This window comes from Uranotaenia lowii, chromosome 2 (assembly GCF_029784155.1).
Source record: "Uranotaenia lowii strain MFRU-FL chromosome 2, ASM2978415v1, whole genome shotgun sequence".
NCBI lineage: Eukaryota > Metazoa > Arthropoda > Insecta > Diptera > Culicidae > Uranotaenia > Uranotaenia lowii.
This window is the reverse complement of record NC_073692.1, coordinates 295,485,359-295,501,695: the sequence shown is the minus strand read 5'-3', so window position 1 is coordinate 295,501,695 and position 16,337 is coordinate 295,485,359. Positions and strand designations below refer to the sequence as shown.

Below are 16,337 nucleotides of genomic sequence, written 5' to 3'. Positions count from 1 at the left end.
GCCCCCAGCTTCGCCCCATAGAACGATATTGGGCTATCGTCAAGAGGGTTTTCAAGAAGGGTGGTAAGGGCAACAGGACCATGGCGATTTTCAAGAAAAATGGGAATGCTGCGGCCAAGAAGTGTGATCAATCAGCTGTACAAAACCTAATGAAACGCGTCAAGTCGAAAGTCCGAGAATATTAACAATAATTACTTTTTTACTTGTATTTCATTATAAACTGTAAGAATAAGCTTTCCGAACTGTTTCTTTGTTGGAATCATCGATAAAATCAATACAATAAAAAAAAACACTTAACAGTGGATTGGAAGCTTTCTTACAGAGTGTAAATTATCTTTGGAAATAAATGACACAATAATGGATTCCTTATTTCTGAATTATATATGATTAATCTATAAAAAAGATTATGATTAAAGAAAATCGATAGCAAAAATTTCTAAACTCAATATTAAAAAAAGGAGGTCAGTACGTTTTTTGGAGGATAAGCGAACTTATATTCAACGAGTTCATTTACTATCAAAATATTTCAAACTGTTCAAGTTTGAGAGCCACTAGTGATGAAGGGGTTAGCCTCCTAAACTCTAATGATAGATGGCATGGGATCGATTCTCTGCTGTTTGATGAACTTTTTGTCAAATTTTCGATCGCATCCGTAAATAATTTAGCGATTGCTAGCTACTGCTGCTGAGCAAATGGCTACCTTTTTTGGAGCCAACATAAGCATGATACTTACTATGAAGTAGGACAATTTAAAACAATTTTGTTTTTTTTTTGTTTTTAAGATATGACCTACAGGAAAAAAAATCCATTTTTTTATACTAAATTCATCAAAATCGTAAAACCTAGAATAGGAGTTAATATGATAAGAACGTTTCAATGGAACATACAAATCCACAGACATCTTCGTAAATCGTCGAGCTGAGCAGATTGGTATATATAAAGTGGGGTCTTGACTCCTAATTAACGATATCCCCAACTGACCGTTCGCTATGCCTTTCTGTAAGAAAGCCAAAAAAGTGTTTATAACTTATTTTCGATACACTCCTTAGAGCAAGTTCACTAGTGTTGGGAAAAAGTGGTAGAAAATTTGACACTTACGGCACATTTTGAAAATTTTGCCATGCAAAAACATTTTCAAGATCTGTGGCCTTCTAGTTTTTTCAGAACACGTGTTGTATTTTCGCATGCTGTGAAGCAAAAATAGCAATATTTCTATCACATACGGCTGAAATAGAAACAGTGTTGTAAATAAATACAACGCCCCAAGATTTTGAAAACATTTTTGCATGGAAAAATTTTCAAAATGTCAAAATTTCGATCACTTTTTCCCAACAACCAACTCCGAATGAATAAGTGAAGATTTGTGCCAATCAAATCAGTTTCTGCAACCAAAATTACCGTTTGATTTTAAGGACGTTGGCGCCAATAGAGAAATGCAATACATCGTAAGTACATCTTCATTGATAAGAATAATGCAAGTTTCAAGTACATCATCGCGTTCTGCGTTCAGCTTTACTTCAAATATTGCATTGGCAGACGAAACTGATCAGCAATGATAAAAAAAAGAATTAGAAAGGTGTTTCGGAACTTCAACATCGATTTTCTCATAACGTGCCAAATGGTTCATACGACTTAATCAAAACAAACTGTAGAAATGACGATATCTGTATTATCTAAAAAAGTTGGTTATCGTATCTTGAAGAAACGATAATGTTAATTGTTAGTCCACCAACAATAACGATTGAGGTAGGTTTAGTTATATCCACGAATAATTCAATGTACCTACCTACATATAAAGCCTTGACCTTGACCTTGTACAACAGTTATATGTAACTTTGAGGCTACCGTAATTTCGAATTATAAACTAAACTAACAATAATAAGCACAATCAATTTTAACCGTTCGTCACTTGCATTCAACGGGTTAAGCAAAAAGCAAAGCGCCCCCCCCGTTAAACCATTACGAGCGAGTGAATCTGAGCCGACCGATTTAAGTATCGCTTCGGGGAGCTCCGCCGCCACCGAGTCAGGATGGCCGAGCGGTCTAAGGCGCCAGATTTAAGCTCTGGTTCCCGTAAGGGAGCGTGGGTTCGAACCCCACTTCTGACATCCTCCTTTTATTAATTGTTACCAAAACTCGCTGATAGCGATTTTTTTTTTGTTAGACCAGACAATGTTAAAAAGAGGTTTAACATTTATTCTGGTCTTATTGTGAACATTTTTATAAAAGCACTTTTTGTTTATTGTGTTAAATTTATAGAAATTTTTGTTAAAAGTTTGATCAATATTGGGTGAGTGTTACGTAAACCATTCACGTAATTTTCTTCGAAAGATTAAATATATTTTCATTATTCATCGAAATGAAATTCGATTGAATGCATTCACCAGATTTGGAAGATTTTTCTTATAACATTAAATTTATACTGATAGAAACAAAATAACACTATGCAAAATAATGTCACTTTAGGGTGATTTCATCGTTGAAGTGGTAAGAAAAAACGAACTGGATAGTATTCTTACAAGATTAGGAAAAATTCTTATAAGAACAAAATGTTGACGATTAACTATTATAGTACCGAACGACGATATATCCAATAATTACTATTGGAAATTTTCAATAGCTTAAATTATGGTTATCCAAACGTGAAAGCTTATGTAAACAATTTCCGTGAGAAATCGAATTCCATAAAAAAGCCGGTAGATCACAATAAATGTTCCAAAAATTTTCTTTCTCAGCATACTCAAAGTAAAGGTTCATTCTATCAAACATTCTTCATTGCCTTTAGATGAACACGATGAATACACGGAGCGAGAGCACGAGAGATGTAAATTAAAAGTGAAAAAAATATCGAGAGGGGAAATTTCTACTACCAGATCTAAAAATAGCAACCGAACCGTTTGTTTTTTCATTCTCTCCGTCGGAGAATCAAAACAAAACATTCGTTCAGTGCTGGCAGAATACTGGTAAAAATTATATTCAATTTGTTTTTCAGCAAGTAGTACAATTCTCATGCAAAAAATGGTACAAATAAAGAAAACAGATAAAATATTCAAAATTGAAAATTATAACAAAAAACGACAGAAATGATAAAAATAGTTTTTTATTCATATTTTTGTCATTGTTGCCGTAAGCAATTTGTTAAAAATTTTAAAACCTTATCATTATTGTAAATGTTGTTATTTATGTTATATTTCTATTTTGTGCTTTTGTGATAAAATAATTGCCATTTTAAAAAATTTTGGATTTTTTTAAAATTTCCTAACATTTTATTTTTGGAAATTTTGTGCTTTTTTATTTTAAAGTTTTTTCAACATTTTTATCTTATTTGTCTTTTTGGAATTTTTTTGTCATTTTCGTCATTTTTGGCATTGTGCTAATTTTGTAACTTTTGTAATTTTTGTCATTTTGTCAATTTGCCATTTTTGTAATTTTTGTAGTTTTTATAATTTTTGAAATTTTTATTATTTTTGTCATTTTTGTTATTTTTTTCATTTTTGTCATTTTTGTAATTTTTGTCTTTTTTGTCATTTTTGTCATTTTTGTCATTTTTGTCATTTTTGTCATTTTGTCATTTTTGTCATTTTTGTCATTTTTGTCATTTTTGTCATTTTTGTCATTTTTGTCATTTTTGTCATTTTTGTCATTTTTGTCATTTTTGTCATTTTTGTCATTTTTATCATTTTTGTCATTTTTGTCATTTTTGTCATTTTTGTCATTTTTGTCATTTTTGTCATTTTTGTCATTTTTGTCATTTTTGTCATTTTTGTCATTTTTGTCATTTTTGTCATTTTCGTCATTTTTGTCATTTTTGTCATTTTTTGTAAATTTTTTTCATTTTTTTTATATTTTTTGTCATTTTTGTCATTTTTGTCATTCTTGTCATTTTTTTAAATTGTTATCAGAAAAAGAACAACAGCAGTTTTCTGGTATCATGTCAAAATTTGATGCATTTGTGATTCTCTTTAAAATATCAACACGAAAAAAAAATTGTTGATGTGGTACTTAAATAAAATATCGAAAGATTTAAGATCCCGGTATTACATTTTTATACTCCAATCATAAAATGCTTGAACCTCAAATGTTACGGGAAGCTGCTAGTAAATCGGACCACTTTACGGACTTATCGCTACAAAGAAAGCCGAAAAACCTTTTCCATCAATCTGGATTGACAGGTACGAGCTGTGATAAGCTGCTTGCTTCCATTCACTGGTAACAACCATCATCATCATCAGAGGAAGTCAGACAGAGTCCGTCAAAAGAAGAACCCAAACCCAGAGAAAGAAGTAAATGATAATAATAACAATAATGAAATAAAAATCTGCCAGGGACAGAAGAAATTCACTGCCGCGCCAAGGAATTGTCTGCTCCCAGTCTAGTTGATGTTTGCGTTAAACGAATTATTAATCTACTGGTTGGCAGCCTGAATATGGCAGCCAAACCACATCCATCCATCGGTAGTTTGGCCAGCATTGGCACAGGGCTAAGTGGCGGGAAATCCAATCAACCGAAGTTACTTGGCAATTTAACCGAGTGATAAAAATGTCAGATTAAGAAAATCACCCGTCGTCCTCCCTCCAATCGTCTGTCTAGAGGGAAGAATGTTGGCTGACTCCCTGCATCTCTTGCGGAGCAATTGATGCGGTTCGAAGGACCAGATTTGTGCACTTCGTATGTTATCTTCAGAAAACACAAACTAAGACTTAATTTTTCTGAAGACATATTAAAAAGTATTTTAAATCAAACAAAAACAATTGCTCAAAGTTTATTTTTCATCGATATTTTTTGAAAAATTGGCTCCTATTTTTTCTCAGTGTAAACTTTCTTCGAAGTTCTACTTCAGCGTAAAATTGAAGGCACTTGCAAGTGCAATTTGCACCACATTAGGGGCATTAGGTACTGGCTGCTTCACCGTATAGCTACTTAAGCTCCTGCTTTTAGCCCGTCAGCCAGCAAGCGAGCCAGCCAATGACAAATCAATTCGCTAATCGCAAATTTATAGTGGCAGCTTAAAAATATTTCATTGCAATCGATCGAGATTACCGGACCGCGGCGACGGGGTCGAGTAACAGTCTGCGTTCTCTTGTGCTCCGTTCTTCTGCCTGGGGTGAGTTTTCTCTGTGGAATCGGCGTAGGATTCAATTTAATTGGAGCGATATTGAAACATTTTATGGGAAAACTATTTGTCCCCATTTAGATTCTAGATGACATCCAAAAAGGCATTTTAGTGTTAATTCCGTTTTAACCCTGCTGTTCCTTGTTGATCGTGATCCAAATCCTAGACCTGATTCTGAACCTGAATCTAACCTCGATCCTTCAGTTCTCGAAGCGGAACTTGAATCTAGATCCTGATCTGGGACAACATATGATGATCTTGATCCTTATCCTGATTCCGCTCCCGATTTCTATTTTGATTTTGATCTTGATCCTGAACCCGATAAAGATCGAGGTTCGAATTCTAATCCTGATTTGTTACCTGATCCTCGATTCTAATCTCGATCTTCATCTTGAACATGATCCTGATCCGGATTCTGGAACATGATCCATGATTCGTTCGGATTCTGTTCCAGTTACTGATACGGAACCATTTCTTTGAACCTGAACTTGATCTCGGATCTGTTCCGAATCTTGATGCTAAGCCTAATATATTTATTTATCAGACTCGAGAATTCCGGGCGATTGTCCTGAGTTCTTCATCTCACTCCACTCCCAGATATTTTTAAGAGAAATTTCTAGCTATGGTACAGCTGTTATCGAGACAATGTTCATGTACAATATTACTCCGAGAAAAGATAATCACACTACATTTTTAAGCACGGTTTTTCAATCCAAAACTTCTGTAACACTTTGAAAATCTAAAAAGCGCAGTTTTTAAGTCAAACAATATTTTGGGTGCCGAACAGGGAGGAAAATTTTCAGATCATCTGCGTATTTCAACACAAACACATCACGCAGCACCCCGGGAAACTCATTTACAACAGTGACGAAAAGAAGAGGTCCCAACTGATTGCCTTGTGGTACGCTGCTGCTGACCGAAAAAACCCTGGATGTCACATGCCCTATCTTCACAAATTAGACTCTTTCTGTCAGGAATGAACATATCTTCTGAAACAAAAATCCGGTGATCCCGTTTTTACACAGCACTCACAGGATGGCATTCATGTTTCTTGTCAAAAGCCTTTGACATGTCGGTGGCATCATGTTTATGGCATCGACTTATAATCTCTGCATTTTCCATTGTTACATTTAGTCATAAGTAAACTATAATAAAAAAAAACAAGATTAGTTAAAAAAAGACAGAAATGATGAAAAAGTTTTTTTTCCTATTTTTGTAGTTTTTGTCATTTTTGTATTTTTTTTAATTTGGGTAATTTTTGTAATTTTTGTCGTTTTTGTCATTTTTGTCATTCTTGTAATTTTTGTCATTGTCATTTTTGTCATTTTTGTATTTTTTGTAATTTTTGTATTTTTTGTAATTTTTGTAATTTTTGTAATTTTTGTAATTTTTGTAATTTTTGTAATTTTTGTAATTTTTGTAATTTTTGTAATTTTTGTAATTTTTGTAATTTTTGTAATTTTTGTAATTTTTGTAATTTTTGTAATTTTTGTAATTTTTGTAATTTTTGTAATTTTTGTAATTTTTGTAATTTTTGTAATTTTTGTTATTTTTTTTAAATTTTTGTAATTTTTGTAATTTTTGCCAAAATTCTACTAAGTTCATAGCCGTTGATCGCGTTTTCAAAAAGCCATGCTGATAGTCTGACATTTTTCCTTCCACTTAATCCAGGTTACAAATCATAAGTAAACTAAGCCCTCGAACAGTTTGGGTATGGCAGAGAGAATTTCTACCCCACGATATTTTTCAGCAGGCAGTTTTGAACCAGTTTAGCACAAGCATTAGCATTGGGATTAGCACAAGGAGGAAGATTTTTCCAAAATTTCGAAAACTCACTTCTACGAATAGAAGTTGAGAACAGTATCTATCGTTTACGCGTTTACGCATTTTCAAGAATCGGATTTGGAATTCCAGCAGGTGCACTCCCTTTGAATTCATCAATCAACGATTTTTTTTCGTAGAATATCCGTGATCGATATTTCTGAAGAAAATTTACCAGTGAACAACTTTGTGACATTGAAAAAAAAAACAATAATTCCAATTGACATCACTGCTGGGTGCCTAGCAAGGTATTGCATGACTACTTTTCATGCAAAACTTCGCGAGGCACCAGCAGTGATGTCATTTGAATTTATTATCATTCAATGCCAAATGACATACCCCTGTTAAAGCGCTAATAACTTTTTGCCTCATAAGATACGAAGTTACGATCTTGGACAAAATTGTTTAGCGGAAAATTTCCTTAAGAGAATTTGTAAATTGGCACAGAAACCATAAGCAGGCTCGGTTCCACAAGAACCGAAAATTACAAAATACTCAATTTTCTCATACCAGGCGCGGTCCTATGGGGGGGGGGGGGGGTGATCGGGGTGATCACCCCCCCCGAGGCGGCAAAAAGCCGTTACGAAGTACTGGCAAACGCTGGATTTTTTATAAAAACTAAGAACTTTTCCTGGTAGGTGTACTTTCGAATTCTCAAATTTTTCCACTCCGGGGGCTATTAATAAATTAATAAAAAAAATTTATTAATCAATTGATTCTCCAAACTAAAACAGCTGTAACTTGCAATTCCCTGGACCGAATTTCACCAAACAACTTATGTTGAGGTACTTACAGCGTTGAATTAGAATTTGCTGACCACATACGCTGCCGGCCATAAGTTTGGGATCACCCCCTCAATAAAAAGCTAATTTGTTTGGCCATACCTCAGTCATCTTATGACATATTGTATTTCTTCTGATCTCATCTTTAGTCGATAAGCAAAACCTTCTCCGCGTGTTTTTGCAAAAATTATTTGTTAACTTAATTAATACGACTTACACTTGGCTTAAAGTTGGAGAATTTCCAAAAAATCGCAAATTTAAATCGGTATATTTAAACCCGATCAGTTCAAGGTTGGGTGGACCGATTTTAAAAATTCGAGTTGCATTTGTCTTTTTTCATAAATATCAAAACTTTAAATAGATAAAATAGCTACTTAAATTATCGATCAAAAGTTTGGGCTCACCCCTCAATATGGTGTATCGGCGAAAAGTTTGGGATCATGCGAAACATGCAATTAAATTTCATAAATAAACTTTGTTATCTCACAAGTTATTGCAGATCGGTTGAATGGGTTGAATGCAGAAAGGTTTAATGGATCAACATATCTCGATACTTGTGGTAAAAGTAAAAGTACTTTTAGTAAAAAAGACTTGAGCCTTTAAGTGTTAAACTGCCTTTGGGTTCGTTCAGGATTTAGATTTTTACCCCCTTCTCCCTCTCTGTGCACAAGTGTGGATATTTGGCAACCCCTACCTCCCTTCCCCAGATGTCCACCGGAAAAGATTCGATTTTCATTTCTTGGTTTACAGTATGCATCTCAAAAGCCCTTTTTGTGAATTAAAGATACCGAATCTGTCTAGACAATTTAACTTAAACTACATTTAAATTTCAGATTTTTTTAAATAATATTTTTATTTTGAAAAAAATTTTTGAAAAAAAAAATAGCTTTGATTCTATTTGCCTCGACGTAGCAAAAAGGATCGTTTTTGATTTATTGATATTAAACGATTCTTCATAATTCAAACTATATTTGGTAATTTTTCAGATTTTAAGAATTTTAGTTTACATACTTTTACGTTTGAAAAAGAAATACAAATTTTAGATAAATACATATATGGAAAATTCTTATTTAATTTTTGGCATTTCGGCGAGTTGTGAAAATTCAAGGTAGAATATCGCTTCCTATCAACATTGAAAAGGCGCGCGGCAAAGAATCACGCAAGTAGTTCAAAAGCTGTTCACACAACAAAAGCCCTGCTCACATTTTCACCAACTATTCAATTTCTTCTACCCAAAGCGCTCTAGCTTTGATCTTTCCACCTATAATACTTTCATGTTCTTTCTAAATATTCTACCTTGAATTTTCACAACTCGCCGAAATGCCAAAAATTAAATAAGAATATATCCCAGCGGCGATTAAAATAAGATAACATATATGGAAAATGGAAAATGTGTTTCCTCGAAATAAGATTTTTTTAATCAAGAATTTATTTTTCTTTCGAAGATTCGTTTACTGTGATATTTTACGTCTTTCATTAGCTTTATGCACTTAATACCCCATCGGCTCAAATGGCGTCATACATTTTTAGCCGTTATCACAATTAAACAATTTTGATAATGATTAATAGTTTTTATAAAAAAATAATTTGAAACTTTCAAGATTAAATAAACTTAGTAAGAAATGGTTACGATAAAGTTGTTCTGAGACCAAATTATGATTAAAATTTTAAAAATTAATTTCAATTGTGGGGAATTTATGGTAAAAAAATTATATTAAAAATATGAAACTTAGATTATTGGTTGAAACTTGATATCAGTTATACCTCAAATTCTATACAAAGTACGAAAAAAATAGTGTTTTTCACCTGTTTTGATTAGTAGCTTCGCTCCAAAGCTGTAAGAGGCTCACGTTACCTGCGATGTATGTGAGTGCAGTTGTTCACGCAAAGTGAAATTTATTTTCATCAATTCTATCATCACTTTTAAAATATTACTCACAATGGTATTTTTCGCAGAATATATGGTGATGCAGACGGTACTTTTGAACACATTTAAAGCTCATTTACGATTTTTCATGTTCATGCTATTTATTTTATGAATATTCGTTTCATCGAATACTTGAAAAGGGCTAATAGTCGGTATTCGACCGTTCGCACTAAAATTTCAAGCATTATACAAAAAGTTTGGAAATATTGAGAGAATGAAGAAAAAATGCGACTTTTCACTTTTTTTTCATAAATTATTCGTTGCAAATTAGTAACTATTTCTTTGAATTCAGTTATAATACAATAAAAAATCTAGTATGAGAGCATGAAATTCAAGGAAAAACAAATAAAAATGTAGTTCCAATAGCCTCATACCTATGAATATGATTTTGATGATCTTATTTAGAAATAAATTTATATTGAAAAATTTTAAGATCTGGAACTAGAATTAATAATAATTCGATTCTTTCGAACGATTCAGAAAAATACTTCAGAAAAATAATTAAATATTCAGTTTTTAATACATAGCAATTATTTACAAACACTTTTCTCAAATAATTGTTCCGGAATTGTTGCAAAATGCGAATTGTTAAAAATTTTTGAGGGCCTTACGCTGATATAAATATGCCCATTAAAAATATTGTGGATAACTTGAAGATTTTTTTTTACATTTTCTTCTACTAAAATGTGAGTTTAATTTTCATTTGTGAAATGACATTTATATCGGAATTTTTTTTTAAAGAATTCTATAAGTTATAATTTTTAAACTACCAATTGTAAAAATTAAGAAACATATCTTTTCATCTACACTTTTTCGCAGTGAACATCTAAGATTCGCAGATTGTTTTATAAAAAGTTATCCAAATAAGAATATTAGGAAAATTTGTTATAAGTTTTCATTATTTTTCTCCAATTTCATTTTTCTTTCAAATTCCATTCCTACATCTATACAAACCTTCAAAATACAAGTCTTATTTGCAACTGTTAATCTGCCCCCAAACCCCCCCCCCCCCTCCCCCTTTCCCTCATCCACTCTGTTTCTCAAAATATACGTTTTTTCGTTAGATATTTATTTACGATCCTTCTTATGGACTGATTTTTAAAAATTTAGAAAATCACCCCCCCCCCCCCCCAACATCCAACTCTAGGACCGCCCCTGTCTCATACAAACATAAAAGTTCAAATATACTCATGATGGATTTCGCGCCGAATCCACAAAGTATCTTGCATGACCCCCTCAGAATTGAATGAAAATATTTTAAAATCCTACACTGAGAAAAATGCATTTTAAAAACTAAAACTCTATTTCCCAGAAAACGCCATCTCAGAAAATGATGGATTTTTTTTTCTAAGACGTGTAATACGGTGACTTGTAGACCGTATTATTACCCATCTTAGAAAAAAAATCCATCATTTTCTGAGATTGTCTAATGTCCATACATTTTCTGAGATAGTCCATACATTGCAACTTGTGTATATTTAAGGGAAAAAAGTTTTTCTAACATAAACTTATTTATGATTAAGTTTTTTTTATATAATGTACATGTTGATTCTCAACACCGTTGGTCACCTTAAATCTAACGTCACATCTTTTCAACCGGTTCTATTTTGAAGTTCTATTCATGTCGCCAGTCTACCAAGTTTTGAGGCGTTGATATGTTTAGGAGGGAAAAGGTGTAATGGTAGATGACCCCATAATATTCCGCCCTTATTCTCTAAACTCTCATTAAGCGTAGATGTTTTTAGCCAATTGTAGAAACAATAAAATGTTAACGTTACTTTTTGTATGTTTGTAATAATGTGTGCATTTGTTTGATTGAACGAAGAAAACATCCGTTCCACCGACATGGCTCGGTAAATTCTCCCTGGAATAAACACTTTGGTGCCGTGACCAGGATGTGGAAGCTTTCGCCAGGAGTTCATGACTCCTGCTATCGCGTAAAGCCATTCCCCGTCCTGGAATTGAAACACAACAACCCTGGAACCATAGACCCGATCACGTTTGATGCATATTCCGTTACGACCCAGCCTACTTCAGCAACGAGTCCTGTTTCGAAGATGCCTATAGCCCGTACCCGATCAGTAAAGCGATTCCGGATGGATGGTACTGGTATTTATGGTCGAATATCAGCCATCCGGAAACCTGCCGTACTGGCTGCCAGCCAGCCAGTACTCTCTTTGGAAATACTAGGCGTGTATTCCGAAGTATGTGAGCCGTTTACTGATCACGATGTTTCCGAGAAGCCGTTTGAAACCATTCTCATACCTACCGACTGATCCTGCTTAGTTCCTGTACAGTAAACGACCCGAATGGGTTGCACTGATATCCTCAACATCAGCCATTCGGGGACCTGCCGTGCTGACTGCCAGTCAGCACTCCCTTCGTACAAACAATCGAAGGTAGTGTGCCGTTTGCTGTCCAAGATGTTCGCCAAGTCCAGAATTCCAAACATGTCCCAGAAGTTCCGATGGTCCAATCTTCCCATGTCCCGCTGCTACCAGTTGTCCGAGGTACCTACCAGTTCCGATGCTTACAGGATTCGCCAGCAACATACGAACCCGAAATTTTGCCCGCTCCGAAGGCAGAAGAAAATGTAGTGTTGTGAAATTGCTCGCAAAAATCAACACCAAAACAAAGCTAGGGCTACCAATTTAAAAACATTTGTTTTTGCTGGCCGGTATGTTGATTCTCAACACCGTTGGTCACCTTAAATCTAACGTCACATCTTTTCAACCGGTTCTATTTTGAAGTTCTATTCATGTCGCCAGTCTACCAAGTTTTGAGGCGTTGATATGTTTAGGAGGGAAAAGGTGTAATGGTAGATGACCCCATAATATTCCGCCCTTATTCTCTAAACTCTCATTAAGTGTAGATGTTTTTAGCCAATTGTAGAAACAATAAAATGTTAACGTTACTTTTTGTATGTTTGTAATAATGTGTGCATTTGTTTGATTGAACGAAGAAAACATCCGTTCCACCGACATGGCTCGGTAAATTCTCCCTGGAATAAACAGTACATAATTAAGATTTTTAGAGTAGATTTCCAACTTCCGTCCAAAAATCTTTGAAATCAGTACAATCAATTCAAAGAAGAAGTTTTTAAATTAAAGTTCGGAAATCTATACTAGAAAAAAATTAAGGTAAAATACCTAGTTTTCGACAGTTTTTGCTTTTCTTGTCAGAAAAACCAAATAAATAAAATAATTGACTATAGTTTTTCATTTAAAATATTATTGGTCCTATGAAACAGACTTTTTTCATTCTCTACCTTTTTTATTGATCAAAAGTCTCAATACAAAGTTTTTTTTATTGTTTTACTAAAATCTCTCGATGGTATAGTTTTCGGCATTCAATAGTTTTCGACAAGAACATTTTCACTTCCTTTGTTTGCAAAGGAATTTGAATATTTGCATATTGGAATTGCTTGTCTACTTCACGGCGACTTTACACCATGGAAACAGTATAAATATACACAGGAAGTTGGGTGTCAAAAAATATATTTTTAGGTGAATTTTCAGCGCTGGTTTTCGGCAGCTTGAAAAATAGTTTCATAAAATGTTAGCAAAAATATGAATCAAATTACTGAAAACATTCAATTTAGAACCTTCACCAATGAAAGGTGATTTTTTTCATGATTCAAAATCATTATTGTTTGGTCGATGGCATTCAATTTAGCAAGTGATTTAGAATGCTACTTTAAAGTTAATGATTTACTACTATTAAACAATCATTTTTATGCTCAACATATGCTAAACTTGGAGAGCAAAAATAAAAAAAATGAACATATATAGCTTGAGCAACCCAACAGAAAAATAAGCCTTCAGTTAAATTTCACTATAGCTTGTTTGAAATGTTGAATCTTTGTTCAATTTATTTTATAACAGTTCCTAAGAAATGTAACACTTTGTTTAGAATGTTCTCAAAACTTCCTTGACCTGATAAAAAGGCCTATGCTAAAAGGTTTTCGTGTGTAAATAAATCAACAATTACAATTACAATCAAACATCTGTCGAAAACTAGCTCCTGTTGAAATCTAGAGACTCTACCCTACACAATTTTCAAACAAAAAAATCATGAAAAAGTTTGTGTTAGAAAAACTTTTTTCCCTTAAATATGCACAAACCTGGCTTTGAAAAAAAATCATCAAACTCGGAGATGGCATTTTTTGGGAAATTGAATTTTAGTTTTTGAAATGCATTTTTCTTTGTGTACGATTGAAAAAAAATCTCTCATGAACCACATTTGTGAAGGAATTGTAATTTTCGAGCCTAAAAATGTTTATTAAATTTGTGCCTGAAAAAATTGGCCCTTTTCAAATGTTACTTTAGATAATTTTTGGGAACACTAAGAATGTCAAGCTTTACTAGGTAATATTTTTACGCCCACAAAGTTTCATTGAATTCTGAGAGGGTCATACCAACTTCGTGTCGATTTGGCGTGAAATCCGTCTAATTTATACGTTACCTTAAAAATTCTGCCAAAAATTATGGATGAGTTTTGAACCAAAACCAATCTTTTAAGACTCCACGGTTAGAGAAATTCAAAAATAACTGCAAATCGACTCAGTCTATTAATATCTCTTTGAAGTTCTTTCAATTAAGTGGTACGTTGAGGTCTATTCAATGTATTGAAAGCAACTCGGTGAGGAGTTTTATCCAGCTAAGTTTTACTTACGATTCGTCTTATATTTCTGTCTTTTATCTTTGAGAAAGCGAATTGTTTTGGCTCTGAACCTTTCAGGGTATTTAGTTCGATTTGGCCTTTCTGTGACAATGTTCTAGCAGTTCAAAGCCTGATCCGAATACTAGATACTAATCCTGAATCTGATCCTAGGTATAATCTTAATCTTGATCTTTGGTCCGAATTCTTATTCTGGATCTGAAATCAGGATAAAACATCATAATGGATTTGCATTAGATCGAACTCTTTCGCCTCCAGCAGCTGTGAAGAAATACTGACATTACTTTCGTTTTTACCAAAAGACTAGCGCGCACAGCCAAATTCGTTCAAATAGATGGCAGTATTATAGAAAATCTTTTTAAAACTATGGTGTACGGTATCAATTTCGAAGAGTTTTCTGCTTTTGATTCTATTTTTCCTTTCAAATTAACCTCAAGCCCTCGTTCAGTTTTACATTTTTTAATTTACATTTCAGACAAGCAAATCAATTGATAGCAGTTATCAAAATAAAACTTGTCCCAAACATCAAGCAAAACAACTAACAAAGTGTGTGTATTTATGTGTGCGTGAGTGTGTATTTTACTCCCTCATAATTTCTTCTTATAAAAATTAAAATAATTGCTATAACTTTCATCAATCATAAATTCTTCTTATAAAAAAAATTACTAACATTTTCATCAATCACATACAAAGATCAGGATCGAGATCTGAATGAGAATCCTGATTATGTTTCAAAAGTATGAATCAGTGTTTGATGACAAAGGACGGGGCATTTGAACTGCTTGGTAAAAAGTTAGGTGATACCGTAAGATGTCTTTCGATTTGGATGTCTTCAAAAGTGACACGTAAAATTTGTATTCATCGGAAATTTCAATTTTTAGTCATATTTTTTCTCAAGAAGCAGCGCTATGTCTAACAGAAATCAGAATAATTCCCTGAATTCCTATCGAAAAGGGAAAAAAAACTCCGGCAACTTCCTAAGGATTAGTCAGCAACTTGAGTTCTAATAATTTCACATTGAGCTTAGTTAAAAAAATAAATTTTCTATTTAAGCTAAGTCTACTCATATACTTTCAAACTTTTTCACATTATTTTTAAATTAAGATTTATTGTAGAGGACTGCCTTTTTTGTTTTTCCGATTTTTATGATAAGTATATTCCAAAAAAGAGCTATAATTCTTTCTCAAAGTTTACGATCGGGAAGATTAATTTGAAGATGTTAAACTAAGCTTGATAAATTGCCTAGTTTTATACAGATATTCGATTTAGGAAAGGTCTGGTTCGACCCGGTAGCCTGGTTTTAGTCAAAAAGTCAGGATTTTGCTCGATTTTTTTGCACTATAATTGCAAAACCAAACAAAATACTCGAGTTATAAACATTTTTCATTTTAGCATCCGTTTTTTTGAAAGCCTTAATTACGATTGATAAATCTGCTGATGTATTTCGATGAAATTTTTCAATTGTTCTTCTCCTGGATTTTTTTTTTTCAAAATTCTTGGGTTTTAACAAAATTTTCCAGGATATTGTCAGGCTGAAAATTTTATAATCTTATGGCTGGATTTTGCCAGGTTTTGACATCAAATAGCTCTGATTTTTCCTGGCCTCCACATGCATGAATGAATTTTTGAAATCGTAGCCGACGGAAAGCTTCTGATTAGAAGCTCCTATTTTGATAATTCTCAGTACATAGTAGGAATCATATTCCTAAACTTTGTTTTTTTTTTAAATAACTTAAACCATACAATGTTTATCTTTTTCTACAAACAAAAATATTCCGCCACTTGAAATACTTCGACCCATATGATCAATTTCAAGAGAAGAAGTCCAGTAATGAGGCGGTAGCTTTCTATAAGCAAATTTAAAACTTTCACTCAGCTACTGGGTTGGAAACCCAGCCGAATCAAAGTGCTATTTGCTGGAATGGATTCACGACTAATTTGGAAAACATCACTCGACGGCCAGTCACAATTTTCCACTCAGGAATCGAAACTGTGACACCCGGCGAATTTTCCA

The 16,337-nt window shown here is 33.4% G+C and overlaps 1 protein-coding gene and 1 non-coding gene across 5 annotated transcripts in view; one reads left to right on the top strand and one right to left on the bottom strand.

Annotated features, from left to right (window-relative positions):
- Positions 1-16,337, bottom strand: part of LOC129745460 (matrix metalloproteinase-2-like) — a 247,357-nt gene that overhangs the window by 59,323 nt on the left and 171,697 nt on the right. The window lies entirely within an intron of this gene.
- Positions 2,025-2,108, top strand: Trnal-uaa (transfer RNA leucine (anticodon UAA)). The gene has a single exon. It is a non-coding gene; the product is annotated as a tRNA-Leu (tRNA).